Raw genomic sequence first — 8500 nt, 5'->3', positions numbered from 1 at the left:
TTTCCTTTTTTCTTATATTTTTATTATTATTATTTTTAATATTTTAAAAAAATGTTTTTCAATGCTATAACTACTTTTTCAAAGCCAAAACTTTACTTCAATACCAATATTTTCCCCCCAAGCTATGTAATGCAATAATCTAGAGCTGGAAAGTTGACTGCTATTTCTGTCCATCTTTTAGGTAGTGGCCAAGTTATTTCATTATACTTCAAAGCACCTGAAAAAGCAAGATGTTACTTTAATGTAATTTTAAATATGAGTTGAATTTTGAACAACAAACAACAAAATCGATTCCTGAATTGATCTGCATCTTGTCTCGCCCTCCAAATGTAAATAAGAAAACAATCACTGCAGTCGTGCCTCCAGAAAAATTAAAAAAAAATAAAAAACAACATAATGTCCGGACTCCAGTAACGTCCATGTTTTTATACTGCCTTGTCCTGTGACCATCCGGAGTCTCACTTCGAATTGAGCGGCATCGACTAATGACCTCTCTAAGCATAAAAAGCCTGTAACAGAAGCAGTTGTTTTCCATCTGGAAGACAGCTTCATATACACAGTTTATTGCCGATATTCTTCACCTCGGAAGACGGTCGATGGCAAATATAAAGCAGTGGATCCGCGGGTGAGCTGTTGTCATGTGCCTCTGCAGCAGAAACTCATTAGTGCTGAGTAATGAGCCTGCTGCTAATACAGAAGTGGAATTATGATTTCTGTCAGCGGCTCTGTGAGTGGTTGACATTTTTCAATTCAATTAAACAGTTAGTAATCTGTTTATAAAGGCTTTTGAGGTTTCCATCCATAACAGGACACGGGTACCGCACAGATGATTGCCGAGAAGAGCCACCGTTAGATGAAACGTTTTCCTCTGCGTGGAACGTAATGATGGCAACTGATCCAAATTGAACCCGAGAGTAACATCTCGATAACAACTGCACTGAGTAAATTGAAATTCATGCTCACCCACCGTTGTTTGAATGATTTTGTTGAGGTGGCTCAATAGTAGCCACAAGACGACTGTCTTGGCTACAGATTCACTGAAAAACTTCATCTTTGAGGAAATCTGATTTTCAATTTTTCAGTCGCCATTTCCTTCTTGAACTCAACCACCCTGTATGTAAAATGTACCCAGTTCTTCTTATCACTACACTCTGTATCTTTCCCCAATTTTCTCTATGTGAGGTTTCTATGTCTAACCATACTGCTGTCTTCTGTCAGTTCCATCTCACTTAATAGGCTAAAAACAATACTGCAAATTAATAACAATTAAAGGCAATGGACTGGTCCGCACTAATATTGTTCAAATACCCAAAACACACGTTTGTTTCACTAACTGGGGAAATTTCATTGTCGTAACTCTTTCCCCAGCCTCTCACGCCTAACCACACATTGCACCTTATCTGACTGGGGACATCAATTGTTGCTCCCCAGTTTTCAGGCTGTCCCCAATCTAATGGTGTGTATTCTGAAAAATTGACCCAATTTTGGGTTGAGCATGCACACGCATGCGCACACATGCGCACGTCACTTGTCACACCATCTTTGTGACAAACCTGTGACGCAATGCTTTTAACCTTAAGCCAGGGGTGTCCAAACTGGTCCTCAAGGGCCAACCTCAACTTTATGGGTTACGGCAAAAGGGCCCCACAATCGCAGTTTTCCCCATAAATAAAAGACACAAATGCACACATGCTCAATTTGAGAAACAACAGAGACTTTATTTGTGTTGACGTGTTGAGACCACGAACAGCACAAAAATAATATTATTTAACAGCATTTGAGTCGGAAAAATAACAAATAGAAAACACAAAAACTGTTTTTCTCCAGACTATTGCACAATTAAAGAAAAACATTTAGAAAGAAAGAAAATTTGTGAAGCAATCCAGGTACCCTGACATCACCAGAAAGAAATGAAATATCAGTAGGTTCATTCAACTCACGCATTCAACTCACGCTCATGGGAACAATAGATGTCGAGTTTATATAAATTGTATGTTTTGCAGTCAGACAAAGTGCAACTCATGCTGCAAGAGTTTGCCATTTGCATTTAGCTGACCTTCAGATGGAACTTATTAGAGACGCATTGAGTGATTGAGGGTTGAAATCTCTGAAACATTTAGTTCTTTTTCTATTTTGGGATTGTTTGTCTAAGTAGAGTTGTGCTTGGTTTTGTGTCAGAATTCTGATTTTTATCAGCAGTGTTTTTCTGTCCCTCATCCATGCCATTTACTTACAGCTGTACATGCCAAAAGTAACAAGACATGCCAGTATTTTAAAACAGTTTGTGTGTGTGTCTGTGTGTGTGTACCTGGTTTCTCCTGACTCGAAGGGTGTGTTATCAATTCTAAAACACCTCCTTGTGGGGACCTTGTGCTGTTGTGGTGGGGAGCCTCATATATATATATATATATATATATATATATATATATATATATATATATATATATATATATATATATATATATATATATATATATATATAGTCAGTGTTTTGTTTTTTGTTAATCTTAGTGTCAATGACAATCCACACTGAAGGGGATTTATTTATTTTCAAAGAATGCCATAAACTCAGGACATCAGCAGTGTGCATGATCAAAACCTATAACTCACAGTGAATATGCTTTCTAGCTAAAAGTCAAGCAACAGAGGTGACATTGTTGACACATGGAACAAGTGAGCATAACACTGATGCATGTCAGCCTAGATCACACACTAAGCGGTATCGAGGAGGATAAAGGTTCTCCCAATGTGGTAACCGATGCCGGCAGCAGTATCTGCACTTTACCAGCTGACATTTGTTAGAGTCCTGACAGGACTGTGTGCTGCACAACTCTTACTAAACAGTCCCCAGGCAAGGAGAAAGTCCTCTGCTGTCACTTCTAGCAGCTGGAGTTCCAGTCTGCGGACTGGCAGGTTGACCTGTCTGATGTCAATATCACACGTAAAGAGACTACAGATTCTGTCAGAGTGCAGAAAGACTTTGTGCAAACACAGAGGTGGAGAATTAACTAAGTCAGCACTTAATATGGTAGATCATTTTGAAAGGCATTCTCGACTGAAGAGGATTGATATTACGAGAGTGAGCCAACAAACGGTTCAACATTCCTGTAGAGACCTTAATCCAAATTAGGTACAAGTAATAATAATAATACTGAAACGTACATGGATTAACGGCGCCTCCCACCATGCTCCTGCACAGTGCGCATGCGCCGGCAGACTGCTGCTGTAATTTGAAAGTTAGCGAGGGAACATCGGTGGACCGGACACTGTAAGTTATCTTCTTCTCTAACGGTACTTTTCTCATTAAACAAGATTTACACCCACTTCTCTGTGTTGGTGAAAAGCTGTGCCCTGCTTTGCTTCGCAAAAGTACTCGTACAGAAAAGTTTCTGTTAGCGTTAGCCGAACCAGACTTCGTTTGAAAATCATTCAGTTGAAACTTCTGAAACTGTTTGCAAAAATGTCACGATGTTGGCAGCGCTGAATTGTTTATTGCTACATTGGTAAGATGTTGTGCTATTGTTCGGTTAACTCGAATTGTCAATTTATTTCGAAGTGTTTATTAAAACACTTACGATTCGAATTAGCTTTGATGAACTTGGTGAGCTAGTGAGGCTATCGTGCTTATCAGCTACTTTTTGTTTGGATATTCATGCAATAAACCCTTAATGGGAAAAAAGGAACCAGAAATCATCAGTTGGGACGGTACCTATGACCCATTTTGTATAATTGGACGCAGTGTTTCAGCTGTATGGTTTCTGATAATTGTTCGTAAATACCCCAGCAAACATTAACTTTATACAATCCGAAATGGAGTAAGTGCTAGAAGATGCTGTGCTCACTGGCTGCTGTGTCGAATTGGGAAGCATCGTGATGTGAGTGTTGTTAAGATGGTACGTTTTTAAATATGCTCATGTGCTAATTTACGCTTCCATGGTTGTTATAGCAAAATATCTTAAATAGTTATATGTCACTCAGGTTCTTTGAAGTTCTCCAGGTGGCAGTGTACAGCTACACTGCATCTCTGACAATCTGTGACTGATATGTAGATACAGTAGATATTGACTCTCTGGAACAGTTTGTGTATAGGTCACATACATGATGGCCATCACCAACCTTTTCCCCCTATATATTTAAAAACAGTACAATATGTACAGTAGTTTGAAAAAAAATCCATGAGGTGCTCATTTTTGAAGCAGTCTTTGTGCTTGAATGCTGCTGAAAAAGTGAGGTTTCCTTTATTGAATTTAGAGGTTTTATACCTTGTGTCTTCAAACGGCTGATTCATCCTGCCAGCCTTTCTTTCCCTACAGCATGTAGAAGTTACTCTCACCCACCAATTTGAGGTTGCAGCCAATTGCTTTGACCCGATGCTTGGACCAATGACACTGAGGTTTAATCTGGCGTTGTCATTCCAGCATGTGGTGTTATATTGGCTGCTACAAGACAGACTTCTCCCTCTTCTTATCTTTTCTACCCACTTAAAGTCGTCTCTGAAGAGCTTGAAAGAGCTCAATTAATATGACCCTGAACGGACCATTTTTCTCTAACTCAGTTATCCCCGAGAAGTTCAATTTCTGGCTGTTTGTTTAACTTCAGCTTTCTATGGCATGACCATGTGCTTCATTATTAGTGTTTGAGAGCAAATTGCCAGGTAGAAAGACAAGAAGCAATCTGGCAGGCTATCTCCTGGGGCCTCTTTATCGAAATTCTTGTTGTGCGTCTGACAAATTGAAATGAATCCCGGGCTGATAGATCACTGATTTTGATATTCAACTGTGATCCATGTTTCATGAAAACTGCAGTAGCTCGTCTGAAAAGAAAATTCTTAGACAAGGCTTGAAGTCACATCAGCGCCATGGGCACTAAATGTCATGAGTGGGAAGAGCTTTTTTTCTCTGTTATTTTGACACTCAAAACTAATTTCTATGACATGAATGTCTTGAAGAAACCTAGTAACTTTAGGAAACAGTCTGACTTCAGTATTCTCAAGTTAGAAGACAGTCTAACTTGAGAATACATACTATTTGAGTAAAAATTATTTTTCAGTTTCTCATGACCTACATCTACAAGTGGAAAAGGCCAGAGTTCGATGTATATAACAAAAGGGATATCCCGATACTGAGCTCAGCATTGGTACTGATTTTGACCCACTTGGTTGTACTCATACTCATTAAATCCTGTGAGACCTATTGAGATGGTGGCGGTGACACTATGCCTCACAACCTACCAGCTGCTTCTTGTTTTGTTCCTCACTCCATGCCCGGTGCAACAGTCAGTCTTTCCAACATAGAGAATTCCAGAGGTGTTGCTCCTCCGCTCCACATTAAATACTTTTGTGTTGCTCTCTGTGGCGATACCGTGTCAAGTTGGATTAGAGCAGATTGTTCAGATCGGAAATCTGTCTGTACGAAGCAGGGCTCTCACGTTCAGCGTGTGACACGCATATTAACCATTTCACAACCTCAGTGGACCGTAAGCATAAATGTCGTTGCTCAAGCTAGCTCTTTTATTATACGTTCGGCATGAGGTCTTGTAGAATGTCTGACTCAAAGTCTGTTAGTTTGTTGGTGTGGCATGACATCAGTTCCTGTAAGCTGCTGTCAGTGTGCTGAGTGGGGATTGTTCTTCATGTTTATTTTTCATGTGTAATACTTTTTACGTTTATTTTGCTTTGTTTTTTTAATGTTAGAGTTAGAGATGCACCAATTTCATAAATTGAGGCAGAAGAATCCTTTTAATTCTTGGCCGAATACCGAATAATACCAGATATCGACTATCCAATGTGGTTAAGATTTTATTATTATTATTATTTTTTACATCAATAGTTGGGAACAGACGTAAATATTTGCTTGTCAAATAAAGTTATGTTTAGATAATGGAATATTTTTGACATTTTTTTTTGTTTCAGACTTTGCTTTTCAAATATATACAAATTTAAAAGAGACAACACAATTTCCCACAATATAATAGACTGATAATGTAAACAGAAGACTCTAGATAGTTTAGTTGAGCACTCATCGCACTCTCTCTCTCTCTCTCTGTATATATATATATATGCATATATGTGTATATATATGTATATATGTATATATATATATGTATATATATATATGTATATATATGTATATGTGTAGACAATGAACACCAGGGTTTTCTACTGAACTGCTATTTTGAGTTGAAGGTTTTTTTTCATCTCTGTTTTGCGTAATTTTGTGTTTGCACACTGTAGCCCTCTTCGTTTTCTTGCGAATAGACTGTGCCCAGTGCAGAAAGCAAATCCAGGCTCATTTGATAATATCTCTATTCTTTTTGTGTATCCATGTGAAGTATACGGTACCTTTTATGCTTGTATCAGATTGTGTTTTATTGCCTTAAAGCACATTATGTAGCCCGTTACATGTGACCCATAAGGTTATTGTTTGGAAATCAGTTACTGCCAGCTATGTAATAGGTTTATAAATGACCTCATTCTTCACCTATACTGTATTTATTCCTATAGAACATGGGGCTCTCTATATGCTAGATGACACAGGCAGTTAGTCTGAAGAGCTTCTCTTATCAGTAGCTCACGTCAAATGTTCATCTGTCTCTGCCCTCCAGAAAGATTTTGCTCTGATTCTTGCTGCCAGTTTACATCGAAATAAAGCTTTTAAGATCACTGTTCTCGTCCCGGAGGTCCGCAGATAAGACTGGTGATTTGTGCCGATGATGCTTGGATAAAGACGTATCTCCTCAACACAGACGGGAGTATCACTGTACCCCCTCCAGTTGTGAAATTGCCTTCAACTGAGATTACACAACATCAAACGAGAAATAAATCTGTGGTTTTTTCTTGTGGGCATGACCAGTGGATCTCACACACTGAAAAGTGTTGGAGTCAAACATTTCTTCTTTATCTTATCTGTGAGTTCTCTGAGATGTTTATTTCTGCAGAATGATTGTTTTCTATTATTTATTTATCAATCAGTTGTTTTCCTCAATTATTTTAAGAGGAATGGCAACATCCACCACAGACTCAGGAGAGCTTTTTTTCCCCTTCTCTTTTTCTGAAAATATTTCATGATTCAACAACTGGATGGTTAGTAAGAGTCTAGTTGAAGCTAGTCAAAACCAAATGGAACTAAAACTGGAATTGTGTCGACATAGTGAGTGACTGATGGAGGAGGGTTTGGAAGGAGCTGTGGAAGAGAGAATGATCTAATATGTGTCTTTCTGTTCGGTACTTATCTTTTTAATTAATAACACTGGCAATAATTCTTTTTTAATGAATGGAACTAAGAGGGGAGCGATATGAGACAATGAGTCTGAAATTCACTCTAAAAAATCTTTTCTTATGGAACCAGGGAATGATCCCTCAATTAGGACACTTGGATGAACTTGTGCAGACTGGTAATTCATGTACAGGTAATTGCACCTTATCAAACACAATCCAGAGGTTTTTTTTCTGTTTTTATTCTGTTGTTGATCTTGAATTTGAGCTAATTTGCCGTTTGCTGTGTGCGATTATTCTCTTTAGAGTCCTCCGTGAGGAAATCGTTTTGAAAAATATGATTGTTAAAGCCCTGCTGTGCCCTGATTAACTCACCCTGCCTTGCAGTCAACAGCTGCCCCTGCCCTGATAAACCCCGCCAGAATTCACCTGCTGAGTATGTTTTTTTAAATGCATTTATTCACACTGATGGCAGCTGAAGGCTCTGTTTTCCTGCAAAACCCATTGCAGTCATTACTCTTGCAAGTTCTTCAGTTCAACTCCTCCATTCTCTTTATTAGTGTACTTTGTAGATTGGAAGGAGGAGATACAGTAATTCGTATCATTTTTATTCTAAGGTTTACTTCAAAACCTGACAAGATGATAATACTACTTTATTTTCGATTACTACTAATTCTGAAGTCAATGATTTATGTCTCATCCTTTGAAGAATTGCTGCTGACAGTCTTGGATAAGAAGCAACACTGATGAACTATTTTTCAGAATGCTAACTTGCTGTAAGGAAGCCGCCACCTGAAACTAAGATGATCGAGTCATTAGAATTGGCCCAATTTTTTTATCACATCAAAATGAGTGATCCAATACAGGCTCATGCCCATAAGATCAACTGCTGCATTTGCACTCATTGGAGTAAAAGGAAACATGTTGATATAATTGCACGAATTATCACTCTAACCATAGGGCCATGGGCTGTAGGTGCCCTCTTGAGGGCCATAAAAAAATCTGTTTTACACCTGTGGGTCGCGAGGGCTTCAATTGCACAGTATTAATGCACCTCACCGCTATTTGATTTGGATGGCTGTTGTGTGTCCGTCAGTCAGACATTGCAATGTAATGGCATTTTCAAATTGCAAAGGCTACAGCTTGTTCTATCGTCGTGGTGAAGTGTCAGTGTAAAGTGTCCTGCAAAGTCTGCATACAGTGTTGAACTTTCCTGGATCAACTTTGCTTTCCATTGACAGCATCGTCTGCTGTGATTCAGTGTTTTTTGTTTTTTTTCACTGTTCA

The 8500-nt window shown here is 38.6% G+C and overlaps 1 protein-coding gene across 3 annotated transcripts in view; it reads left to right on the top strand.

Moving 5' to 3' along the window:
- Window positions 1-3235: 3235 nt before the first annotated feature.
- pot1 (protection of telomeres 1 homolog) overlaps window positions 3236-8500 on the top strand; it is a 95537-nt gene continuing 90272 nt past the window's right edge. For all 3 annotated transcript variants that reach the window (XM_053886570.1, XM_053886569.1, XM_053886568.1), the window contains exon 1: window positions 3236-3268. The gene's annotated coding sequence lies outside the window, so the exon portion shown is untranslated. The remainder of the gene's footprint in view (window positions 3269-8500) is intronic.

The sequence above is a fragment of the Synchiropus splendidus genome, chromosome 14, assembly GCF_027744825.2.
Source record: "Synchiropus splendidus isolate RoL2022-P1 chromosome 14, RoL_Sspl_1.0, whole genome shotgun sequence".
NCBI lineage: Eukaryota > Metazoa > Chordata > Actinopteri > Syngnathiformes > Callionymidae > Synchiropus > Synchiropus splendidus.
This window is presented reverse-complemented; position numbering and strand designations above follow the sequence as displayed.